The 9,605-nt window shown below is 43.8% G+C and overlaps 1 long non-coding RNA gene across 2 annotated transcripts in view; it reads left to right on the forward strand.

The window, feature by feature from the left end:
- LOC122466197 overlaps nt 1-5,464 on the forward strand; it is a 32,104-nt gene extending 26,640 nt beyond the window's left edge. Inside the window, exons 2-3 of one of the 2 annotated variants that reach the window (XR_006291542.1) lie at nt 2,926-3,344; nt 3,722-5,464. This is a non-coding gene — a long non-coding RNA (uncharacterized LOC122466197). The remainder of the gene's footprint in view (nt 1-2,925; nt 3,345-3,721) is intronic. The other variant, XR_006291541.1, reaches the window with a different exon arrangement.
- Nucleotides 5,465-9,605: the final 4,141 nt, after the last annotated feature.

The following is a 9,605-nucleotide window of genomic DNA, read 5'->3' on the forward strand; positions in this document are numbered from 1 at the left end:
ATGGTCAGTCCTCTTCCTCCTTCCCCATTTTGGGAATGATGGCCATTCAGTCTCCATGTTGCAGGTGTACCTACCAGCAACGCGCATGTGTGTATGCGCTGGTCAGTGTATTTCTATGCAGAGGCATGTGCACACACACAGACATAGGATGAGATTTTTCAAAGCCAGTTAGAGGATTTGGACACCCAATTCTCATTCATTTCTAATGGGAATTGGTTGTCCAAATCTCAGCTATAAATGTCTACTAATATCATGTCTTGACAGAGATTTGCCTGGAGTTAAAAACTAAGGCCCAGTCCCTTGAGTTCCTCTGTGTAAACAATCCCAGTTGAAATCAGTGAGGCTTCATGTGGATATAGGGGTCTGCCACATGTTGTAATTTTCAAGATTGGGGCCTAAATAAAGATCCCTGGATTTGGCCCAATATGAGGTGAACACTCCATTACACCTTCACTGAACTCATCCCACCTGAGTTTAACTGAAAATAAATCTTATTTTTTAAGAGGTGCAAAATTGATCCTGCTTTTATTAAAATATTTTAGAATCCAGTGTTGGCTACCTAAATACTCGGACCACTCAACTATTCTTAAGTACAAAGAAGGTTCCATAACAATGGAACATACTAACACAAAAATAGTAAATTATAAAAGTGGAGGTCTGCAAATCCTTTGTCAAAGAAATTAAGAACTTGGTTTCAAACTCCAACCTCTGTCGCACAGATTTTGCCATTTGATACAGATATACTATCACAAACCACCTTACCTCGTGTACTTCAAATTTTGTAAGCATGGGCTGAGGTTTGCAGATGAATCAAAGGCTCAATGTGAGAAATTTGATCACTATATTTTGTAAACTCTAATCTTTGTGAGCTATGTTGTTTTGAGCCAAATTCTGTCCTTACAGATCAATTCCTACTGAAGTCAGTGAGGGTTGTGCAAGTTTGTCTAAGGGTGGAATTAGGGCCCTAATAGATTTAATTGCTTGCTTTTTTCCCCAACATAGATAAAACAAGTAGTAAACATTTAAGATCTAGATATAGATCTCTAATTAGAATAGAGAACAAGTGTTGTGGTGGTGGTGTTCATTGTCAAATGTGAAATTTCTCCAGAGAAACTGGGATTTAGTAGATGGTCTTATTGAATTCCTAGCATGCAGTTTGTAACATATTGACAATGAAGGAATGATCCAATTATTATGTGATTAATCACACACTGCTGTGGGTCTGACTGATTACATTGACAATTTATGGAGTAGAATAATATTTAGCTCAAATGCTTTCACTTTACAGCCAACGGTCACCTGGGGATGAGGACTACATTTAAAAAAAAAATGTGGGCAGCAACACAGTCATAATTATTCAGTTACTTCACATTGTCATTTAGGAACATGCTGTTACTAGGCAATCATAGTTATAATGGCAGCATTTGTATTGCTTTGGTACCCTGCTTAAAATTAATGAATATTTTATTGTCAACACACAAATAAAAATATTCCATGTTTCTGGAGCAGACAAACCTTCAGTGTTTCAACAAGAGACAAGTAAATTTGGCTCTCATGCAAATTTAATTATGTGATCCAAGACATGAGGAAGTGAGTGGCATTTCAGAGTTTAGGAAGCAGATTAACAAATTAAAAATGCTAATTTTAGTACAGCTAATTAACACACAAAGTAGCATATTATAATTTATGGCAAATATGATAAAATACTCTGAAAAAGGCAACCCTGTCTATAAAGGAGAATCTTCCGGTTCCTAATTCATGGCATAGATCCCAGTTTATTGAGATACCTCCAATAATCCCCACCTTTACCTGTGGTCCGTACAGCTCACGATCATTTATCAAACTATCTTACACAGCCCTGCTTGTCTTTTTTGATTTCCAGTGCTCGGTTGCTGAAATAGCTCAAGAGCTGTCAGTCGGATTCCACATTGGATGAGCATGAGTAAATTTCAGATAAGGAATAACCATGTGGTGTTCAGATACTACAACGATAGGAAATACCTAGATAAAGTAGAGAGAAACAAATTCATACATTCTTTTCAACACTGAACCAGACCTCCAAGCCACTTCAGTGTCACTGGTTACTAATTTGTATAATATTCCGCAGGTGACACAAATAGGGCTGTGCAAAATCTTCCTAGAGGACCTAGCCAAATTCAGGTGAAAGAAAGCTTCCAAGTGAAACATCAATAGCTGATCATGGGCCAGCCCCTGAGAACAGACCCTACGGGGTCCATGCAGTGCTGGACATATACTGGCAAACTATCTCTGTGAGATTCCAATAGTAACAGACCCCCCTAAAAGTGCATGCCAGGATGAATGCAGTCATAATTACATACATCTCACAATCACACTTGATTTATCTTTGTCTTTGTTCACCTGCTGCATTATATGGCAACACACTCGGTTACAGAGTCTGCTGTCAATGCCTGAGGGTACCGCTACATGAGCAATTGTATGTGTCCATGCACATGGTTGTGTCATAACCCCCATATTGTCCACATCTAAAGCCCTGAAGCATATGTCTGAAGGAAAGTAGAGGGCAAGTAAGCCAGCACACCTGAGGTATGTGGGTAAGTGCACACCTGAGCCTGTGGCATGGCCCTGTACCCATGCCACTGTGCTGTGTGGATGGTGCGAGGGGCTCCTACCAGGTCTTGAGTTTGAATTCTCCTCCCCGACCTATTTCCACAATGTATTAAACCCTTTTCTGCCTGACCTTTATGCCATCTATAAAGGTTCCTGCCCCACTGCATTGTCACCAGTAATAGTGAGCTGGGCTTACCACATCAGAACATTTTTCCACTGCACACTTTACAGCTCAATACAGGTGAACATGGATCCTGCTCCAAGAGCAGCTGCCCAGTCCACCAACCACACTCGAGTGCTGATCAACATGTGATTGGAGTACGCTTTCCTCCACAGCTTCTCCTGGAGCGGCAGGCGCTTTCAGCTGTACTGGGAAACTTCATGGAGGCTGAAGTGGATTCTGGCCCAGTACCAGGAACACATCAAGAGCCTGAGACTCCTGTACAACAGGGGAAAAGACTCCAACAGTCGCTCCAGGAGGGATTGCCATATACACTCCTTCTACTACGAGCTTGACTGTGTGCTCATGAACCTGAAGTGGCTCAAGACCCCCTGCTTAGCCCTACCCGCGTCGTCCCATGGGATACCAATATGGGCCAGAGCAAGGAGGCAGCGGGGACCGCAGAAGATGCCCCAGAAGACCCAGAGGAAGAAGAATATTTTGTACCTCCCACCCGAAGGACTTGGTTGAGGAAGCCCCTGTGAACAACCTGAGGAGTATCCCAAACCACAGCAGAAACCAGAATCCAAGGCTGGTAGGTAACAGTGGACCCCACCTCTTGTTCTGATGTGACATTCCTGATTTTAAGCTCAGCCCCCCTGAGCTCTACCCCAGAATGGTCCTGAGCAAGTCATGGCTATAAATTGATGATTTTATTGAATTGCCATGACCACTATTTTGCATTTGGTGGAAGCTATAAAACAGATTATTAAGTAACAATCATTGTGCTGCTCTGTCTGTGTGTTTTGCAGCCAGCACATAGGCAGGGAAAGTTGGGAGGGGTCACAGATGGGACGAAGGGAGAAGGGGGGTCTAAAAGGCCCTGGCTGGCGATGGAACAGTTGTAGAAAATGTATAGTTCATTGTAAAAGTTACTAACCACTGACTTTTGTTCCTTGGAAAACTACACAGCGTCTTCCCACTACATCTTACCATCCCTTTACAAACAGGAGCTGCACAAAAGGGGAGAGCATGGAGGTGGAGCAGATGTTATGTCCACAAAGGGAAAAAGAACCCTTCATTTGTCTGAGGCTCATGACAGCAGTCCTTCTCACTTGGAAGATTACAGATATTGCTACCGTCCCTGTACCTGGTGTCTGGCCTCCCCACACTGAGCATTGTTGCACAATCCAGGGGAAGTAGGGGTGAGAGAAGAATCTCGTCTGGAGGTGGGATAAATCCAGTGCAAATGTCCCTTTGCTGTGGAGAGGTAAGGGGCTTGTGGTGCTGATCTGAAACTTCAGGGAACCCAATCAAGTTCCAGTGCTTCTCCCTTTCCCTGTCCATTTCACCACTGTTAACCATGAACAGGAGCAGGATTTTCTGGTGATGGGGGTAGGACTTTCATGTTCATTTCTCCCTTTCCATGGGAATGCCATATATACTAGTTGAGATTGTAGTCAATTTCCAGTTTAATTGCCTCCCAGTCCTGTAAGCATATTTCAGCAAATTCCTGGTGTAGCAGAAACTCCAGCTGGGTCTCGATTACATTGCAGTGCAAATGTGCTTGGTCCTTCCTAGCTGACTAAACCCCTCCATTCAGCAATATGTAGGGGGTGATCATTTGCAGAAACATCTGTGAGGCACAAATTGCTGAATCTCCCCCACAGGACTCTCTTTTCCATTCTGGTACTTTGAAAACTACTATGTTCGTCAAAGGCTGGCCAACATTTGGAGAAGAAATGGCAAACTGGTAACATAGCCCCAGGAAGGAACTGCCACTCCACCCTCTTGAGATACTATTGTTTTTTAAAATTTAAATTTTTCATATGTATATCTGACTGTTAGAAGCCTCTGCTCCTTCCCTGGGGGCTGAAAATGTTGCTTGAGAACCAAGGATAGTCCAACACCCGTATTGCTGCAATGCTGAGGAGCATCAATATTGTGGCCTTCTGGAGCAAAGTTTTGTTATGTGGGGGGATTTCTCAGCTTCGTCCAAAGGAGAAAAAAAATGCTACCCATGTCTTTGAATTGGCAGGACCTTTGACTCCTGACGGTGAAACCATTCTGCCAGGAAGTCTGGAGCAGGACTATAGAGACAGCAAAGGCAGACAGAGGAGGACCCTGGAGGACCTGCAGTGCTCATTGGAATGGACCAGAGGAACCAGGAACAGTTTGAGTTCCTCAGGACACAGGAATATTGGGTTCTTCAGCAGGGAGAGACACTGATAAACCAGTTCCTGGAGAAGGAGGCACGCCACAGGGAATGGGAGCATGTCCTAATGGAGCAGCTCATAGAACTGGTGGCCAAATGAGCTCAGAATCTGTCTGCTGCCATGGCCACTGCACCTCTTCAGGAGCTAGCACCATATCTTCCTCCTCCAGCTGCCACCCAGGGTGATGAGGTGGAGGACCCAACCCCCCAGAGTGGCTGGCAGAAGCTTGCAGGACTCCCAGGACAACACCATCAACTGAAGCCCACCAAGTGAAACCCTCAAACCCTGTGCAGGAGACATCCCTGGTTGTCCCCAAGAACAATTTTCCACAGTGGTTCTTCTCCCCTACCCCCCAGTCAGGGGAAGGGCAAGGAGGAGGGTGCAGACCTTGACATTTGGCCCTGGGTCAGGGATTCAATCCCTTTATGTTTTGTTAGTTTGTTTCCTTTTTAAAAAACATCAGTTACACATTCAATATACTAGTTTTAATAAATGTTAAAATTTCCTTGACTTGTGTGTGGACCCTCCTTCCTAAGTATGAGGAACGCAAGATATTTTCAGGTTCAGGATTGGGCCCCATAATTCACAGCACATGAATTGGAACCATAACTGTCTGGTGCCATCACACTGCAAACACTTTTCAGTCTGTCCTGTCTGTCCCACGTCCACTTGGACCCCCACCTCCAAAACCAATTAATATCTGAAGTGCCAAGGATACTCAGGAGGAGTGGGGAAAGTGCATTATTTTGTGCTTCAAGAGCACTGGTAGTTTTAATAGCATCAGAACTCACAGCACAGAAAATGGATAGATAAACATCTTTGTGGCTTGGTTCATATGTAGAACTAAACACAATTAAAGCATCTGCCACTATCCGGTGACTAAAAGGCCCCTCTCCTTCCCTCCTCCAAACCTTGACCAGTTTCATCCTTGAGGTATGCGCCACTGAGAGCACTTAGCACAGCCAACAACAAATGGTGGGGGCAAAAAAACAGGTGAACACACTCCCATCCCAAACCAAACTTGTTGAAATTAAGTGCTCCTGATAATGGAGGTTTGTTATACTGATATAGTTCTGTAGTATAGACAAGATCTTAATGTTCACACTTGTTTACAAACCTCTATTATCAGGAGCACTTAATCTCAAAAAGCTTGGTTTGAGATGGGAGAGTGTTCACCCATTTCCCCCCTCCTCCCCCACACACACCATTTGTTGTTGGCTGTGCTAAGTGTGAACATTAAGATCTTGTCTACACTACAGAACTATATCAGTATAACTACGTCAATGTGCAAAGGTGGGCGACAGTATTAAGAACACACAGCAAAAGTAGTTCCTAGAGTGTTTCCTGTGGTGCACAGAACCCAGGGATACCATCCCTGACATAGTAGCATTTACTTTGCATAACAGCATCAGTGTGGATCGGTGGTGGGCAACCTGCGGGGCACACATGGCGCATCAGGGTAATCCGCTGGCAGGCCGCGAGACAGTGTTTACATTGACCGTCCACAGGCATGGCTGCCCGCAGCTCCCAGTGACCATAGCTCGTCGTTTCCAGCCAATGGGAGCTGTGGGAAGTGGCAGCCAGCACGTCCCAGGTTGCCCACCACTGGTGTGGATGCAGACATTATACCCATCTCTAGCACAGCATATGTGGACACTCATCACATCTGTGGGGAATGTGCATGAGCATATACATGGCCAAATAACACAGTATCTGTGCAAATGTAGATGTAGCCTTAGTAGTGTATCATAATCATAATGATCTTTTGTCCTCTACTCTCAATACAGTGTTTCCTAAACACTCTCTTCCTGGCTGTATTGCATGGGCCACTGGTATGCAACTCTATTTCTTGCAGATGACTTGTGACAAAGTCAGAGGGAAGATGGTTTAGAGAACTGAAGACATTAAGACTTGTTAAATCCTATGTTGTGGCAGTGGAGGAGGCAAAGAGGTTTTGTTATTAATATCTACCCCTAGCCCTTCTAAATCCTAATCAGCAAAAATGTTCTCAGTGGTGAATAGTCTGATGCATCTGGGCATATTGTGCAAAAGAATCATAAAGGTCCAGAATGGGCTATCTGCCTCCATGGTGGCAGAGTAGTCTCCGCTACTTCTATGTTTCAGCCTCAGATGGTATCATTCACTGAGTTTCTGGAGGTGATGGAGGTGCTTCAGGTTATTTGAGATCCAGACCTATGCCCTTGGTTGGTGAGTGCCAGCAGGGAAGTATCAGCTTTGTTAGAAAATCCCTTTCAGGAAAGCAGGTCCCTGGCTTCACTTGAAGAGGTGACTGTTCGGCATAGCTCAAGAAATATTTGCCTTCATGTTAGCAGTGTTACCAGTTATCAACCATTGAGAAGGCTGGACAAGGCAACTCCAGAAATATCTGTACTCCTCCGATTAACTTGACCCTAGTCAGATTATTTTGAGGTCTGTGAATAGCATAGAAACTGCATTGATCCATCTTCATCTATCATCAGAAGAAAATTAAGTATTTCATTCTGATCCTTTGAGGTTAATCCGTTTCCTTTGAGATCGCATACAACAGTGATGTTCTCACATCTGTAGATCCTACTTATAGCCAGCTGCCTCTGCAGCAATATGGCTTCCCCGAATCGAATGTTCTGGCACAGGAGAGTTCAAGCTTCTCATGAAGTTCTGACGCCACTGCTGCCCACTCCAGATTTCCAAAACAATGTGATCCCACCACACACGCTGGTTCTCCTGGACCACCACCAATTGTCTCTCTTCCGATTTGAGAGTTGCAGGAATCAGTAGTGTAACTACCCCTTTGCCTGCAGGATCCCTCCTCATGGAGGATTCCACAAGATTATTTTCTTTCACCTCTCCTGTTTATCAGTTATGAGGCTAATAAAGAGCATTCTAAGAGAGTGTGGGCTATGTTATCTGTGTAATTGGACTTACCTTGTATTTGGATGAGACGTAGGAATAGATAATTGCTATGAGGCTCTATCTGGATAAAACTGAGGTCCTGCTTGCACGGCTGGGGAAAGCAGCTGAAGGATATGGCAGAGATTACATGTGCTCCCTCCACTGAGGGAGTATGTCTGTGTCAAGGTTCCTCCCCCACTCTGAACTCTAGGGTACAGATGTGGGGACCTGCATGAAAACCTCCTAAGCTTATTTTTACCAGCTTAGGTTAAAACTTCCCCAAGGCACAAACTATTTTACCCTTTGCCCTTGGACTTCCACTGCCACCACCAAACGTTTATCTGGGTTTATTGGGAAAACGTTGTTTGAAAACGTCTTTTCCCCAAAAATCCTCCCAACCCTTGCACCCCACTTCCTGGGGAAGGTTTGGTAAAAATCCTCACCAATTTGCATAGGTGACCACAGACCCAAACCCTTGGATCTTAGAACAATAAAAAAAGCATTCAGTTCTTGAAAAGAAACATTTTAATAGAAGAAACAGTAAAAAGAATCACCTCTGTAAAATCAGGATGGTAAATACCTTGCAGGGTAATTAGATTCAAAGTGAAGGAGTACTTGTGGCACACAGGTGCCACAAGTACTCCTTTTCTTTTTGCGAATACAGACTAACACAGCTGCTACTCTGAAACCATAGATTCAAAGCATAGAGAATCCCTCTAGGCAAAACCTTAAGTTACAAAAAGACACATGGACAGGAATATTCATTCTATTCAGCACAACTTAATTTCTCAGCCATTTAAAGAAATCATAATCTAACGCATATCTAGCTAGATTACTTACTAAGTTCTAAGACTCCATTCCTGTTCTGTCCCCGACAAAAGCATCACACAGACAGACACAGACCCTTTGTTTTTCTCTCCCCCTCCTAGCTTTTGAAAGTATCTTGTCTCCTCATCGGTCATTTTGGTTAGGTGCCAGCAAGGTTATCCTAGCTTCTTAACCCTTTACAGGTGAAAGGATTTTTCCTCTGGCCAGGAGGGATTTTAAAGGTGTTTACCCTTCCCTTTATATTTATGACAGTCTGCATGGGTTGTTCGGATTGCATATGTGGGCTGGGAAGTTCAGCTGATACTGACAGATTTATTTTTCTGGGGTTCTCAGATGACTGGGCCTTTTTATTCTGGATATGGGCTTCACTCCAGTACTGCATGCCCTTGTCACATTTAGATTACTGCAATGCACTCTACATTGAGCTACACCTGAAGGCCATTTTGGCAATTCAGTTGCTTGCTTATTAAATAGTCTTTCATAGTCTTTTCAGACTATGGGATGCAGGGAAAACTCTATACCTGCATCCCATAGTCTGTACTGGTTTCTAGTTTGTTTCTGGGTGACATTTCAGGTACTGTAGAAGAGTCGTGCTTCTGGAATTTGCTCCCTTGGTGGTCTGATAGAATCTAGCTGTATTGACTTTGTCTCGCTGCAAGGCTTATTTGTTTTCCCAGGCCTTTCTTGCTGTGGAGGATTGATTAGATTGAAGGGAGAGGGGCTTTATTGTTGGAGCGGGATGCTCTTGGAGACGTTGAATTGCTTGAAGAGGATAATATTTTTGTTTATGGAGAAATCTTTGCATGTAAATATTCTGTATGTGCTTTATACATTTCTGAAAGATGCTTAGAGCTTTGCTAAGAATTTGATATACAAGACCAGTGGTTCCCAAACTGGGGTTCGCAAACGCCGGGGAGTTC

The sequence above is a fragment of the Chelonia mydas genome, chromosome 1 (genome assembly GCF_015237465.2).
Source record: "Chelonia mydas isolate rCheMyd1 chromosome 1, rCheMyd1.pri.v2, whole genome shotgun sequence".
NCBI classification, from domain to species: domain Eukaryota; kingdom Metazoa; phylum Chordata; order Testudines; family Cheloniidae; genus Chelonia; species Chelonia mydas.